A 17,638-nucleotide genomic window follows, 5' to 3' on the forward strand; every position below is an offset into this window, starting at 1 on the left:
TCTGGATGAGCTGCTGGGATGTTATTTATAATTAAGATTTCTAACTCCTCATTGGCAAGTTCAATGTTATATTAATGCGGTTAGCATAGCTTCCTGGTCGCTTCTGTTTTAAGTTCTTTATAGGAGTACAACTCTTGTTGCGGAATTGGTTTTGTTGACCAGTTTGTGCAAATATTGTTGTCTCTATTGCGGTAGTCGTTGCTACTACTTGACTGGCGTGGGGAACCAGTTTTTAGTGCAGTTTCTTGCTCATTGTTTTAGTATCAATTACCAACTGATTTGTCTTTGGCTAGTGTGCTTGGTGGGGGAGTCATTCTCTGAGCTAGACTTGGCCAGAAGATGATAGTTGTGGGAATGAAAAGTTCTTCGGGCGAGAATTTAACTAAAATGGGAGCAATCCAGGAGCAAGTTGGATTTCACGGAAGTTCTGTACTCTATAATATGCGAAGTGCTATTGCTTCTTGTTCTTTGCAAGCACCTGTGTTGTTTAATTGTTGCTGGGCAATTTTGCAGGAGATTGTATTTTCGAACTGGCTTGGCGAGGAGATTCCATAGGCATTTGATCTCAATCCAGTTCTTATCAAGCTGCAATGAAATGAGGTGTTGAAAGCCATGACTTCAATCTAATGTTATTGATGATGTTGGTCTACTCCAATATCTGGGTTTTCTCTCATCCTTTCAAGCTAGTGAACATCAATGGCTTTCCTCGCTGCCTCTACCCTTTTAACAGGTTATGTTTCCAGATTTATATAGAGGGGGTATATTGACGGAAATCAACTTGTTTCCTGGGTTTTGGCTATGATCTTCTGCCTCTGTGTTCTTGTTCGAAACAGATTTAAGTTAAATGGATGTTGGGCTAGTCTTGTTCTATGTTTCTTGGTTTATGTTCTATGCTTGAGTACTTGCTCTGATACAAACTGTTTGGTATGCAACTCAGGTCATTCGGGCAACTTGGAGCAATCGATCCTGCCGTCCTGGTGCTGGCTCTTCATTTCCGGCTTCTCATGTCTCTAATATTGTAATTTAAGCCTTTCCACCTTAATTATAATGGCCTGAGAGATGGAGCTGTGCTGGTTTGTTGGGCTTTGACACCTATTAGCGCTCTTGTGAATTTGGGAAAACTTCGGTGGATTTGCTTTAGCTATTCTTGCTTGGTTAGGATTGACTTACGATTTTGCAGCCTCTTCTTTTCTAGAATAAATTCAAGACTGGCCACCTCGATTGAAATGGATTAAGTTGTTGGGTATGAATTATGTTTTGTGGATGGAAGCCTTGGACTTGCACAGTTGGAGTGCTTTCTTAGCTGCCTGCTACTTTGGGCTTGGTGGTTCGGTGACTGATTGATTGTGTTACTGCTGGATGAGCTATTGGGCGGTTATCTATAATCAAGATTTCTAACTCTTTGATGACAAGTTCTATTTTGATATAATAATGCAGTTGGATAGCTTGCTCGTTGCTTCTGTTTTTAGTTTTACAGGAGCACAACTCTTGTTGCATACTTGGTTGTCGACCTGTTTGTGCAAAGATTGGTGTCTCTATTACGGTAGTTATTGCTACTACTTGACTGACGTGGTGAACCAGTTTTTGTTGTGTTGATTGTTGCTTTGACCTATGCAGTCTCTTGCTCATTGTTTCACGATCGATTACCAACTGACATGTCTCTGACTGGTGTATTTGGAGGGGAGTCATTCTCCGAGCTAGAGTTGGGCAGAAGATGATGATGCGAGGATGATAAATTCTTTGAGTGAGATGTTAACTACTTGGGCAGATAATGATGATGTGAGAATGATAAGTTCTTTGAGTGAGATGTTAACTACAACGGGGGCAGTCTAGGAGCAAGTTAGGTTTTATGAAAGTTTTGTACTCTTCCATCTTCCATGTGCTTCTTCGCAAGAATCTGTGTTTAGTTATTGCTCGGCAAACAACAGGAGATTGTATTTTTAAACTGGCTTGCTGAGAAGAATATGACTTGGGTCTTTGGCTCTTCTTTGCCCGTGCGTGGGAACATCGGTGTTTTCCAGTTTCCTATATGTTTAGTTGTGGCTTGCTGAGAAGACTATGATTTTTTTCAACTTTTCTATATCCCAAGTCCCAAATGCTATTTTTTATGTTTCTTTGCAAGCATTTGCATTGTTTAGTTGTTGCTAGTCAATAGCCGGGGATTGTATTTTTCAAACCGGCTTGAAGAGAAGCCTTGGGCCTTTGATCTCAGGCTAGTTCTTATCAAGTTGCAATGCAATTCAGAGGCTGTGACGGGGGTGCAGAAAACGACGACTTCAATTTAATGTTTTTTGTTAATGTCGGTCTTTGGCTAGCCTTGATTCCATTTTAGATTTGTAGAATTAGCTCCACCTTGGCTTAAGGGGTAAGGCCCTTGCATTCCCAGATATTCAGATATGTAATGTTTTACCCCAGACTGTAGAGAGAAATGTCTCAATCCCTTGGTTATTGGCAGGAGAGCATTCAATGCATTACACATCATATCTTTGTTTTGTTCACAACACTCTCTGCTATCCAAAGGAAACTAACTTGCCCACGTGATCCAGAAAATATGAGTCACGTCATGTAAAAATGATAACTTTTTCATTGTTTCTGCAGGTTGAAGAAGGTCACAGCTGATAAAATGGTAGTTTGAATCTTTCAAATTGGTCACATTTGCCTTACGGGCAACACCGTACACCTTCCAGCCACCCCTGGAGAGTAGCCTCCTGGCTAGTTCCTTCCCTACCAGCCCGGTTGATCCCAAGATCACAGCCACATTTTTATGAGGACCTCCTAAATCTTTAATGGCCATCTGTATATATTTAGTACTCAAGAAACTATGGTTTTCTCAGTTTGAATCTGATGAATACCATGTAAAACCAGGGTTTATATAGAGAGGCATTGCGGTGAAAACCAGTATTTGAGGGGTTGTCACCTAATAACTAAAATAATATAAAACGCAATCAACATCCTATTTTCTAGGAAAGCTTGAATAAGATAATATTGTTTGTACTCTTAGAAATACAGGCGTGGTTATGCTACATCAGTACTTAGAGCAAAGAATGCAAATTCAAAAATTTAGGATATTTTACTTGATAAACCTGATTTTCTATACATTACTAAGGTTTCATCCATAAAGACATGATCAAATTTCCCTTCAAAGACCTAATTAATCGTTTACTTACATGAATATTTGAACAGAGTTAAATTATTCAACACTAAAGAAAGACACTGTACACGTAAATGAAAGCATCAGAGCATAACCGTTCAAGAGAAGGCATAAAGAAAGAACGAAAACAATTGCTAAAGTTAAAAGACTTCCAAAAATAATATTATTTTTTTTATATCGAAATGTTAAATAAAATAAAAGTAATAACATTTCTATGTTGTTGATATTCACACAATATTGAATTTTGTTTACTCCGTTTCAAAAATAAATGTCCACTTTTATGAAAAAAATTTGTTTCAAATTAGTTGGCTACTTCAACTTTTCAATTAATTTTCAAACACTAATCTCTAGTTTTATTTTCTAAAATCTATTCCATGTCACACATCTTCAATTTATATTATTTATATTTTTAATATTAACTTTGTTTCACACAATATTTTTTTTAATACAATGTTTTTTGATTGGGTATTTAATACAATTAAAATTGATACAAGTATTACTTTTATATAAACATTGACTTTCTTAATATACGGAATTTTATGTAACTCAAACTTAAAAAAATTTTATGAAGAAAAAAATAATGATTAATCTCAAAATAATCAAACAAAAAACATAATTAAAAGAAGAGTAAAATAAGTTTTAAAAATTATGAAAAGGAAAAAAGAGGGTGAAATAGTGAGGATGTCCTGTGTCTGTTCAATTTCAAACTAAGAGAAGTACTCCACTCCGCTCCACTCCGATAGATACCCATCTTTATGTACCCTAGTTCTCTACTCAGGTATTCACCCCTCCTCTTTCATTTTTATACTAGCGATTAAACGAAGATACCAACGGTAGTATTCTAGTGTTGAATTTGGTTTTTCTTACTGCTGATTGGTTTGGACAAATTGAAGCAAGTTAGTCTATTTGGTTGTAATTGAAGTAATTGGGTTCACTTTTCTCCACTCCGGTAGTCCAGTTGGTTTGATTAGGGTCGTGGGCTCCTAACCCCCGATTTCCTCTCTGGTGTACCAGTTTGTATCTCTACTTCTGGTTTGTATCTCTACTTCACTGTGTATCTTCTATTTGATTACTTTTAATAATTGTATCATGTTGAAATTAAAAGTTAATATAGTATAGTTAGTTATGCACAAATTGTTGATGAAAAAATGAATACAGGTAGTGAACATTTTTTGTTTTCCAGTTTTGTTCTTTTTTTGAAGATGTACTATAAGTTTGACGCAACCTGGCAGCATGGATTTCTACCTCCTCTGTTTTGCATATTTATTTAAGTAGAGAATTAACATCCTGCAAGTTGAAAAATAGTGTAGAGTGGATAAAAATTAATGAGTAACTAGTTAGATGATGATTAATGTAACACCCCCAAATCCGGGGTCGGGGATTCGGGTTGTCATGAGTTCCATTTCCCTTATCAATACTTAATCTTAATAGTCAACCAACTACTGCGTACTGTGACCCCACAATATACACACACACACCACAAGTTATAGTCTCAGAGATGAATACCAAAAATAACACAAGTCATTTTATTCCACAATTATAAGTCATTACACCCCAAAAGGGTTTCTGAATAAATTTACATATTCTTTGCCATTATTACAATTCATAATATACATAAGTCTGGTACATCAATAGTTGAAGACCTAGCCTATTGGTAGTTCCTACCTCAGCTACGGCGGCATCAACGCCTACAGGAAACTGCGGAACGTTTCCTGTCTGCTCACGAATTGGGAGCTTGGTCCTGTTCATCTTGTCTATCTGTTGTTGTGTGATGAAAGAAGAAAGCAAGGGTGAGCAACAAGCCCACCAAAATAATATGTATAATGATTAACAATATATGAGCATTCTCATAGCACTCATGAAAGTCTTGGTCAAGAAGAATTGAACCAAGTTTGACCTCTTAATGTGACCAAGTCGCAAAATATTTAGTATATATGTATATATACTTTTCAAAATCTTAAAATCCTCTGTCATGTATAATATACACAGAGTTCCAGTTTATAACTGTATAAAAAAAATATCGTTGCAAGGTGATCTCATATATCTAACCTTGTCTCAACGTTTTTCTGAAAATCTTTGTAATGCATAAGATAATCATTAACCAGATATAAGTTGAAAAGGTGAAGTTACGAGATACTCCAATATACTTATATCTTTTCTGAATACTACTTGAACTACCACCGTTCAAGGTATAATCCGTTTCAAAAGTTCACCACGTAGATGAGACTACAAGATAAGATTTGAATATATTCAATCCTTGAAATATCATTATAAATAATGAAGTTACGAGATACTTCATTAAGTCCCGATATATATATACACCTATATATACATTTCATACACTCCTTGAAAACCTCTGTTATGAAAATTATAAACAGAGTTGTAATATCCAATGAATTTGGAAAGGAGAAAACCTTGGCATAAACCTGATATCTTGTTGATCAGGCAAAGATACCAATAAGTAACCTTTTCTACTAGTAGATGGACGAATTCCCCACTGGTCATTACCTTGGCCAGCATTAGGACCTTATGCTGGACTGCCACTCAGCCACTTACGCATTTGATGGACTCCGACTGAGCCATTTACACTTTCATGGACGCCCACTAAGCCCATGTTGCTTATGCCAACTCAAATAGATGGACTTACTTCCCGAACGTTGGGCAAGTAATCAAAATGTTTTATCAAAACAGCAACCTCGTTGCGAATATAAAATACACCACAGAGCCGGATCCCTCAATTTTTAAGCAAGTATTTAAATCCCCTTCGAAAGGAAGATCATAAATTTGAAAACGAGTTTTGGGATCCGCTTTAACTTTTAAAATCATTTTGAAGACTCTAAAACATTTTTAAGAATGTTTGGATTAATGTTGATTTAATAAAATAAATCAGTCCCGATATGTTGGAGAATATCTGAATATTATTATTTAAATAATATTCCCATAAAGGATAATCCTTATAAAAAATAATTGAAGTAGAAGTTTTAAAACTCATACTTGAAATGAATAATAAATAACCAAAGATATACTTATACGAAAGCACGATCTTTATTTGAATAATCAAAAATAAGTTTGATTATCGAAACATTATTCTTTATTAAAATAAAGAATATTATTTAATAAAATAAGCGGAGTCATAAGTCCTTGAATGAATATTCAAAAATAATATTCATTAAATAAAGTAAGCGGAGTCATAAGTCCTCAAATGAATATTCAAAATAATATTCATTAAATAAAATAAAGTTATCGAATAAACCTTATTCGATTAATAGTTTTGAAAACTATATCTATATATATATAAATATATATATATATATATATAATATAATCGGGAACATCGACTCCCGGTTTAGAAAATGTTCACCTTTGGGTCCCCTATACTAAGGGTATACGCTACTACTGCTTATCTCTAGCATAAGTATTATGCAGTTTATAAGCAATTGAATCAACAACTAGATATCAAGATTACGAAACAGATATGCATATATACCATATCACATTCTCCAATATATTTTAAGATTTGCTAATAACAATCATGCACTTATCACAAGATAATGCATATACATATATACATCACAACAACAGTATAACGGGTAGAAAACTTGCCTGAGTGTTCCCTGATAGACTTAAGCCTAATCCACTTTACATAATTGTTTCATACTCCAATTAGTCATTTAAGGGCCTTAACCAAGGTTTCAAAGTAAGGTGAGGGGTAATGGTTCGTTCGCGAAACGCCGTTACTTAAAACGGTCGTTTCTCCTAAACCGTACATCGGATTCAAGCGAACCACACATCAAAACGAAGCTCAGTAACATGAATTATCTAAACATGGCAATGGTCAGAATCTAACAGTGAGTTCACGGGTCCTAAAGTTAAGAATAAAATAGTCTAAGGTAAATCGGGCATTACGACGGCTATGTTTACGCGATTTCCCAAATTTTACCATTCCAAATCATATCAATCCAACTGCCAATCAACAATAATACACAGCAATGCTACTGATTTCAGTCATAATAAGCCCAAGAATCTCAATTTAATCCAATATCATACTATCTTCAAATTCAACCAAACTACTAAATAAAACAAGGTTCAATTCATGCTTAAATATTTAAACTACTACTCCTCCATTAACAATCATCAATACCTCAATTAAAATCCAATCACTACAAACCCAACCAAACTTTAAACACACAAGCATCATGCTTCTCATGAACTATATTAATCAAAACCACTCCTTAATATTCAAAGTAAAACTAGGGTTTGAAGTTTTATACCTTCCTTGAAGCTTTTAATCCATGAAAGATCCTTGGAATGCCCATGGAAGCCTTAATCTATGCTTAAGCTACCTTGACCTTACAAATAAAATCAAGAATCAAAAATTTGTTCTTGAAAGTTAGTATTCACCCTAAACTAAAATGATTTATTTGAACTAGCAAACCTTGTATTCAAGCACTCAAACTACTTGCTCTTCTTAGTTATGAAATATAGAATCCAAGGAAACAAACCTCTTGAATTATGATTGAGTGGAGCTTGGGTTTGGAAATTTTCTTCTTGTTTTTCTTCAAAAAAACCGTGAGCAAGGAGATGAGGGGGGAAGAAATGAATGTGTTTGCTTGGTTGCTTACTTTTTTGTTTGTTAATTAACCTTTTACCATGGTAAAAATTGTGTGGCTCACAATCAACCAACCAACCCTTCCCATTTGATCATGCTTATGTCATCTACTTATGTCATCTTGTTAAACTTGTCTTCCTGTTGTTGGTGTGATGACATCATCATCCATTAACCCCTTTGATTAACTCCTAATTACTTGGCTAATGATCGCTGATCTGTTATACGGTTCGCTTAACTTTCGTTCGCGTTTATCGTTCGAGGGATCATATCCGGGATCTCATTATTTGGGTTCCCCTACCCTTTCTCAATATTTTATATTCCTTTTATAATACCCTCTTATAATCCTTGAAGTTAAATCCTTTTAATCATGTTACCATTAACTCAATTCTTTCAGGTATCTGGTGGATTTTCGGGAAAAATCAAAGTGTTCGAATTTGGATTCTGACGATCTTTACATACACTTATTTACTTTATGGAATACTAATACTGATCTTAGAATTTCCATAACAGTACTCCTATATAGCATGGTCTGATAATTTTCCTTAATCAGCATCATCAGCAAAAGTTGCTATTCATCCGTGTTTTAAAAATTCCAAAAATTGGGGTTATTACAGTCTCCCCTCCTTAAAAGGATTCCGTCCCGGAATCGGATAGAAAATGAATAGGGATGCTCTCTTAGCATTGCACTTTCTAACTCTCAAGTAAATTTTCCTATATTGTGGTTCTACCATTAAACTCTGACTAGTTTGATAACCCTTCTCCTAAGCACTTGTTCCTTTTCAATCTATAACCCTTCCTGGTTGCTCCATATAGGTTACGTCTGGTTGCATGTCTATGCGCTCATATGCCCCTATTTGTCTGGCATCCGAATCACACTTCCTTAACATTGATACGTGGAACACGTTATGAACTTGCTACAGGTTCGGGGGTAGGGCTAACTTATATGCTAACTTCCCAATACGTCTTAGTATCTCCAAGGGTCCAACACTTCGTGGGCTTAGCTTTCCTTTCTTTCTGAACCACATCCATCTTTTCCAAGGGAATACCTATAACAGCACTAGGTCCCCTACTTCCTATTCCTTGTCCTTTCGTGTCAAATCAACATACTTCTTATGTCCATCTTGGGCTACTACCAGTCGTCCTCTGATTAGATCTATTATATCCTTGGTTCTTTGGACCGCTGCTGGTACGAGCATCTTGCGCTCTACAACTTCATCCTAACATAAGGGAGATCGATATTATCTTCCCTTAAGGATCTCATAAGGTGACATCTCGATACCTGACATACGATCTATTGTCGTGAGAAAACTCAATCCGCGTTAAGTGATCATTCCAAATTCTTTCAAGTCTTATTGCACAGACTCTCATCATAGCTTCTAGCATTATAGCTTTTGCTTCTCAATACTCCTTCTTTTCTTGTTCGTAAGCGTTACTATCTTCCGTACATAATACTATTCTAGATATACCTATACTCGCTAGAGTTTTATAACCTTTTAATAACCACGTCAACCTTAGTATCACGAACGTGTTAGATTCGGAATACCACCGTACTGATACTACTCCTTTCTAGCTGCTTCTATCTTCAAAAGCTTGGTCCTTCATATAGAAGTAAAAGAATTTATTGAAAGATCACTATGATCATGAATACTTGTTATATCGCATAGTTAGTACAGAAGGTGGCCAGCCTATAGTACTTGACAAGCAATTAAACAACATGTGGTATCCTACTAGGCTTCTATCACACAGATAGATAGTCATTCGGCAATACCTCCCCTTCTGGAAGGGTTGCATAAGGGAGGAAGAAAATCGGATGGGATGTTTAGACAAATCTAGAAAAATGAGACATACAATCTTATATATGTTGCTAATTATGTACCAAAATATTACTAACTAATATTGTATATGTGTGTGACTATATTATGTAGGTGCCAGACTTTGTTGAGATTCTTGAGTGTTGGACCTCCCAAGCTAAATGATGATTTGCTGGATTTTTCAACATCGATATTGCTAATTCGATGATGCCAAACGAACATTAATATTTTTTGGGAACACATTGTCATTTATTACTTTATCAAAAATATTTTGATTGTATTTAAAATTCAATGTATCGTATGAAAAGATAGCTTGAGACCTACTTTAATTTCAATTTGATTCCTAGTTAATTTTATTATTCAGTTATATTTGTGGGAATGCTGGTATTTGTAAAAAGCAGGTTTAGGATATCAATAAAAACGAAAAGAATATTTTTTTTACAGTACTTTAGGCGTCGGTTTTATTGAACAACCGACGTCTAAAACATACACATATAGCGTCGGCTTTTTCAACGACCGACGCCTTTAACATAAACATATAGCGTCGGTAATTTTAACAACCGACGCCTTTAATATTAACTTTCAGCGTCGGTTTTTTGATAAACCGTCGCATCTAATTACAAATTCCAGCGTCGACACTTTATTGGACCGACGCAATTGTCCAAGCAAGAGCGTCGGTTAATGGAAATTTTGAGTCGGTCATCTAACCGACGCTAAAAACTTTTAGTGTCGCCTAATTACCCGACACAAAAAGAATATACCTTTAGCGTCCCCTGCATATACCACGCTGAAAAACGGACGCTAAAGGCCTATTTTGACCGTGGCTAAAAGTCATTTTTGTACTAGTGGATCCATCTTCAGAGAAAAGTCCTTAGATAACCAAGCATCTACATTCCCATCTTGCTTAGCTTCATTGACTATTTTATTCTTCTGTTTCTCAACTTCTTCATTGTAGGTGAGAAAAATAGCCTGATAATATTGATTGCTCATATCTGAGGTAAGAAGATGCTGTGAGATGTTGGCTAGACCATAAATTTGATCAACAAGGAGATCATCCACAGTGCTTAATTGAGCTTGAGTATTCTGCAGCCACAATTGGATGGGGTGAGATGTTTGTTGTGAAAAGGTTGAAGTTGATGGTAGTGCATCATGAGAACCATCTGTGATAGATGTCATAATTAGACTCACATCCTGAGCTGTGGTTATGACAGTTTGTTGTTCCACACTTGTAGTGGGAACCTCCATCTGAATTGGAGGGGAGTTAGCTAGGTTACTTTCATGTACTCTAGCCTCAAACCCTTGTGTTTCTTTCAAAACACTATCACTTGAAAGTGTTGTACTTGCCTCCCCCGCAGCAGGATCATTGGCAATTGAACTCCTAGCTTCAATTATGAGAGCAATTTCAGCTAGGGTTGTGTGGAGAGTTGTTCCCACAAGAGAAACCTCCAATTGAATTGGAGAGGATTTAGATAGCTCCCCCTCAGGAGTACTACCATCAAACCTTACAAATTGTGAAGGTTGATTTACACATGAAGGTGCATTTGAATCTATCACAGGGTCTTCAGTGAAAGCTGATGAAACCCATGTGTTTGTGTTGGTGTCATCAAGGTCTACACAGCATGTAGCCTCTCACCAACTAATTGTGGTTACTGGGTGGCGATCACAGTTTCTAGAACCATGTCACATGAAGTTGGAAACTCTTGAGAATCAGAATCAAGAGTTTCTTTGTAGAAAGAAGAAATTTGAGATATAAGATTTTCAATGTTATCATTTAGTGTTGACAACTCCCCCTGAGTAAATGAGGGAGCTTCAAGAGATGTGCTCTCCTTGTGTGTGCCATCCTTATTCCTCCTTCCATACAGTTAAATTACTTCAAGTATTTGTGCAGACTCTTTACAGAATGCACTAGGGAGAGTGCTCTTTTCAATAGAGAACACCCTGTTGAGAGGATGCCCTTAGAGTCTGTTCTTGTCCCTTTTTTACAACTACATCCTTTTGGGAGGATGAAGAGGTGGATTGAGTGGTCAGCTCAGTTTGTTTTACCTTCTTTGTCTTTTTGACCAATGGTGACTCAGGTTCTGTTTGGTCTTCACCATTCTCATTTATAATTGACAAGGTTGTCTGCTTTCTCTTCTTTTTACTCACTCCATCATTTTGAGAAGATGAAGTGGTTGGCTTCTTAACAGCTAATGTTACAGAAGAAATGGTCTCAGCATGGGAAGGTCTCTGTTGGTGTGCATGTTAGGGACCATTGATGTACTAGATTGTGCAATGTTTGTCCTCATATCAGGCATGGGGTAAGGATAGGTCCTAAATCTCTCCAACATGAATGGAGTTAATTTAAGCCCTACATTTATCTTATTCTTTATAATAAGTGATCCAAATAGAATTTTAGATACTTGTTTATAGTTGCCTATTAGTGATCTATCTATACCTTCTAGCATATATATGTCATTAACTTTATGATTTAAAGTAGACATAATAAATCTAGGAAGAAAAATTTCCTTACTTTTTGATGCTATAGGCATTGTTAGCCTGGTGCTTTTTTCCTCCAAGATGTAGTGACCTACATTGATCTGTTTGTTGTGAGCCATTGAGTTGACTGGCTTCTGGACAACACTTGAAATGTTGTCAAAGCCTAACTTTCTGCAGGTGAATGCCCTTATTATTGAATCAAATAAAAAGGACCATTCCCTTCTCAGGTTCTTTTTGTTCAAGCTTGCCAAGTTAATATTTTAAGAATAATTGATGAAGTCCATGAATTCATAAAGCTCCTCCTGAGTTGGAACCTGCACCATCTTGTCAGTAGGGATGCCCAAAGCCATGTTGACATCACTCTCAGAAATCTCCACCTGTTGGCCCTTAATTGAATAGTTTATAAAAATTGAAGTAGCCTGATTGTCATGCACCACTGTCCTGGTCACAGCCGTAGTTCAGAATTCCCTTAGAACATCCAAGTAGAGTATGGGATTTGGAGTAAGAGCCCCTACAAGGTATGTCTTTGACATAAACTTCACAAAGCTTTTGAAAGCTTCAGGAGCCTGGCTTGCATCTAAGAATGCAAGAAAGTTGGTTTCCTTTAGGATAAATGGTTCAATAGTATTTGATGCCATTGATTAGTGTTTGAGGTTTAGTGGGTAAGAGAAATTTAAGAGAAAGAGTTCGAAATGAGAGAAAAATCGGTTTGGGTTTGAGAGTTCTGCTTATTAGGTAATGAATACAATAAAGGGGGTGAATGTGTTTTAGATTATTTTTAAGCTTTTTCAACTGTTATGGATATGGTGAACAAAGTATTATAACTTATAGAGATAAAGTATTTAAACAAAATTAGAAAAACATGCACATAAACACACTATCTTCATAACTCACTTAATTTTATATTAAAATCAAGTATGTCTTGCTAAAAATTTCTGGATTCTTTGTTGTTAAAGAACTCAGCTTCTTTCTTGAGAGAGTTACAAGTATTTTTGATCTAATTGTTACTACTTAAAACAAAGCATCCAGTTTTTACTTTATAGAACAGTAAACACAGGTTTTACACAACATGAAATAGCATGTACTAAAACCTACTTTAAGTTAACTAAAACTTTCAATTTCTGGCTTAATGTATCTTGGCAATTGGTGCATGTCTGTGACTTTACTTTGTCATTTAATCTTGGCCTTTGATCTTGTACTCTTCAAGATACTTTTTGTAGATTTTCAAATCAGAATCGATTTGTTTGTTGATTGACAATCTTGGATCTTTAACTGGTCTGCATTCTGTACTTGAGGTTTATATCGAGATCTCCAGTTTTGAACTATAGAGAACTGACATCTTGATAAGTATAATGGCTTATCGAGATCTCTTAGTTCTCTACAAGTGTTTTGACTCATCGAGGTCTCTGAGTTCTCGAATGTGAACTTGACTTGTTGAGATATCTAAGTTCTCAAATATGAATTTGACTTGTGCTTGGCTTGTCGAGATATCTGAGTTCTCGAATGACCTTGCTTGTCGAGGTCTTGAACTCTTTTCATGCAGAAATGACTTGTCGATATCTCCAATCTTCATATCTTCAGTTTGGCTTTTCGATATCTCTGAGACTTCTCTGTAAGCTATATTTGACTTTTCAATAAGTCATTCTGGAGGTCTCGAATGACTTTTCTATATGAATTGATCAGTGACTTGTAGATTTCTTGACTTAGAATGTTTTTCTCAAAACATATTTATTCAACTCCAAGCTTCTTCACACTTTCTCTGAGTCGTGATCTTCATGATCTTGTATCATAGTTTATTCTTAGGCTTGAGAGTGTATACAAAAAAATACTCCAGTCTAATCTATTGACACTTTTACAGACTCAAGTAATACAATACAAAATACAAACTTAGATTATCATACAACTTACTAAGGGTGGTCAATTTGACTTAGTCTTGTTATAGCACAGACATGTCTTGCACAACACTTCTTGCTTCCCTATAGCAACTTCCTCTTCTCTTCAAAAGTAAGCTCTGGAATATCCGAATTTATGTTTTTAGAATCAGGATTTGTTGTATCAACTTGAACTGGGTTTGAAGAATCAACAACTTGAGTAATATCAGATGTTGTGACTGGTTGAACATCAGCATTTATTTCATTATTACCTTGAGAAGTGTCATAGGTTAACTTTAGTATATCAGCCCAATCAGCTCCATAAATCTTTCTTCTATTATGAGCTTGACTGACTTCTTCTTCTTCAATTCTTTCTCCAGTATCAAAGGATTGATCTACCGTATAGACTGGACCTATCAGTATTTAAGGTTTAGATGCCTTAGATACTGATTTCCTTTTAGCAGCATCGGCTTTAGGCTTTGGCTTGGACTTCTCTCCCATCTTTTCTTTTCCTTTATGTCTCCTGTCAACATATAAGATTGCTTGGGACCTGAGAGGTCATTCAGCATCTGCTTGACTCACCTCCCTTATAACTACCCTTTGGTTGGTATGTTTGAAGGATCATCTTTATAAGGTATTTGAGAGATAGTAGCATCAGTATTTGTTGTCCTCATGGATTTGAATTCTTCCTCCAATTGCCTAAGCTATTCTAAGTCAACTCCGGGATTTTCTTTCTCAAAGATTCTTCTACTCACCTCAGAATCAAATTCTTGAATCTCTGGGTCCTTGTAGAAAAGATTTGTGTTCTTGCCTTTTACTTTTAGAGTTTATAGATACTGACTTGCTTCCACACCAGCTTCTATCTCCAGAATGCATTGGTCATCACCAGCATTTGTGACTTTCAGATTTTGTTGAGTTGTTGGAAAAGTCACAGTCAGTTCTTTATATTGTACTCTCCTTTCACTCCTCATACTTCCTTTACCTTGTCTAGATTGAGTTCTAGTGGTTTTGAATGATCCACTAGTCTAAACTAGCTCTTCACTTCTCCTTTTCACAAGCTCCGTTCTTCCTCCCTTATTACCTCCATCAAGATTTTCATCATTAGCACCTTTCAATATTAGCTACTTGCAATCTTCTCCCCCTTTTTAGCATCATCACCAAGCAGAAGGGAAAGAATCAGTTCCACTGAAATTTATACCTCAGTAAGTTACCCAGACATTAGCTTCTGATTTTCCTCCAATATAGCCTGATTGGATTCAATTTGAGTCTGTATGTCAATAATAGGTGCAATATGCTTCTGAATTTCTTGATTAATAGTCAGTTTTTTAGCAAGAAAAGAATCTCTGATTTGATTGATTCGAGAAGTAGTAGATTCCTGATATGTATATAAAGATCTGACCAAATGAGTAGATGCTTTTAGATGATTGAGCATATCAGGATTCTGAATTGCCTGTCCAGGTGTTTCCAAATGATTGACAACACAATTCTTGGATGAGGGATATTCAACATCCTTCCATTTTGCATTTCAGATCTCATCAAAGAACTCCTGCTTGTTCTTGGCATCTCTCTATCCTTCAACTTCTGTTGCTTCACATTGGTGGGCATATCTTCACGGAAGAATAATTGATCAAGATCATCCTCGGGATCTAGAATGACATTTAGATTTGAAATATCAGCCTCTTCACCATCATGAGATACTGTCTCATGGGCAGATCCTTCATCAAAAATTGGTGTTGTATATGATCCAGCTGCTTCAGAAACTTCCATGTCACCAGTATTTAATTCCACATCTTCAAGAATAGTAGACGGGTGAGGTGGAGTTTCAGTATTTATCTCCAAGACCTTAGTACATGTAGAGTGCTATGGTGACCCTGCTATGAATATATCTTCATGAATGGACTGTTGTGCATCTGTATCTTCAGCAATAACAGGGAGAATAACAAGTGATGGATTGATAGAGTTAGTAGACTGCAGGAAAGTATCAGTAATTAGACATGCAGGGAGATTATCAGGAATTGGTACATCATAGTTTAACCGAGGGACTACAGAATGTTGTTCAACAACTATTTTTTTGTACTCTGTGCACCTACAAAATATAACAAGTAACACTTAATCTCTATATTCTTTCAAAGTAGTCTCACTACTCCTCACACCACACAACTCATAATTTTTAATAGTCAGAGTTTCCACAGAAGGATTACTATGTCCTGACTCTCATCTACCTTTCTTTTGCCAGGAAGGATCATGCCTCTCTTTAATTCTGTTTTTCTCTAAATCTTTTCTCTCATTCTCACATGAAAGGTTTGGATAATTTTATCCTACAGAAATAAGAGGCGGCTAAAGAAAGGTTTGTCTGTGGTCATACAACAAGAGGTAGTCCTTAAATAAAGGTCTAGATATAATTCATACCAACAGGATTTATAACATGATAGATAAATGCTGATAATACAAATTCAGTATTTAAAATAAATGATGATAAGGTGGAATCAGTATTTATACCTTGTGATTCTGAAGACTCAGTTTCTTTGAAGACATCCAATGGAAGTACTGATAAGATATCAATAGATGGTGGTGATGGATGAATCCTGCCTTCAACATCTAAAACCAATACCACTGCTTCATGAGTTAAGCCTTCATTACAACTTTGATGCAATTGTTCTTGTGGGGCCGGAGATTCAAGAGTTGCTGAATGACTTTGACATTCAGATTCTTGTGTACTCCTCTCCTCAAATTCAGTTTTTAACTCTTGTGCTGCTCCAAGTTTGAAACCATCTCTATGCTTAGACGTATGCTTCTCAATAGAATGACAAAAATCTTTAATCTTTGCAACTTCAGCTGTGATATTAACAGATTCTTCATCATGCCATTGCTGAATGGACTTTTCAGCAAGACGCTCTATTTCTTCAATATCTGCTGCACTACCTTGAAGTGCAGGTTCTTATGTGATAGGATCAGAATTTGTAGTAGCTGTTGTATCCCTTTGAGATACAGGTTCTTATGTGCATGATCCAGAAAAAAGACCTTCCCTGTACAGCCTCTTGACACTCTCTTCTACTTTCTCATGAGTTATTTCCCTCACTCTTTTTCTTGGCTGCTTAACTGGAGAATCAGACAATTCCACAGGTGAATCAGGATTTAGAGTAGATGCGCTTTGTGTCTCCTCAACAATTTCTTTCTTAATCTTGAGCAGATTTCAAGCATAGTAGGCTTTGGTCAACTTCCTTTTCCTTGGCCTTGGGCTTGTACCAGTTTCATCAGTATTTCTGGTACTTTAAACATCATCAGTAGTTGTGCCCTCATCAGTTGGTAGAACAACCAGTCTTGGAGAAGAATCAGAATTTAAGCTTGGAAATTTTGAAGATAAGGTAGCATTATCCTCATCATCATCTGATTCTAATAATGTAGAACAAGCTTCCTCCTTACAGATTTTGAAGATTTAGAAGATTTAGGAACTTGTTTGCATCAGCTTTTGATTTGGCTACATCAGTATTTGTAGTAGATGATCTCCTACCACTACGTCATAGATTGCTTTAAGCAACCCCTAAACTGTGCTGCTACAGAACCAAAAAAAATGTTGCTAAAGGCCAAAAAGGGCTAACGCAATATCAGAGCTATGTTGACTAATAGCTAGTTAGTATAGGTATCTATAGCAACATACAAAGTACTCTATTTCAACATACCATATTCTGTTACTATAGATCTCAATAACAACATTTTTTGG

The sequence above is a fragment of the Apium graveolens genome, chromosome 3 (assembly GCF_009905375.1).
Source record: "Apium graveolens cultivar Ventura chromosome 3, ASM990537v1, whole genome shotgun sequence".
Classification (NCBI taxonomy): Eukaryota; Viridiplantae; Streptophyta; class Magnoliopsida; order Apiales; family Apiaceae; genus Apium; species Apium graveolens.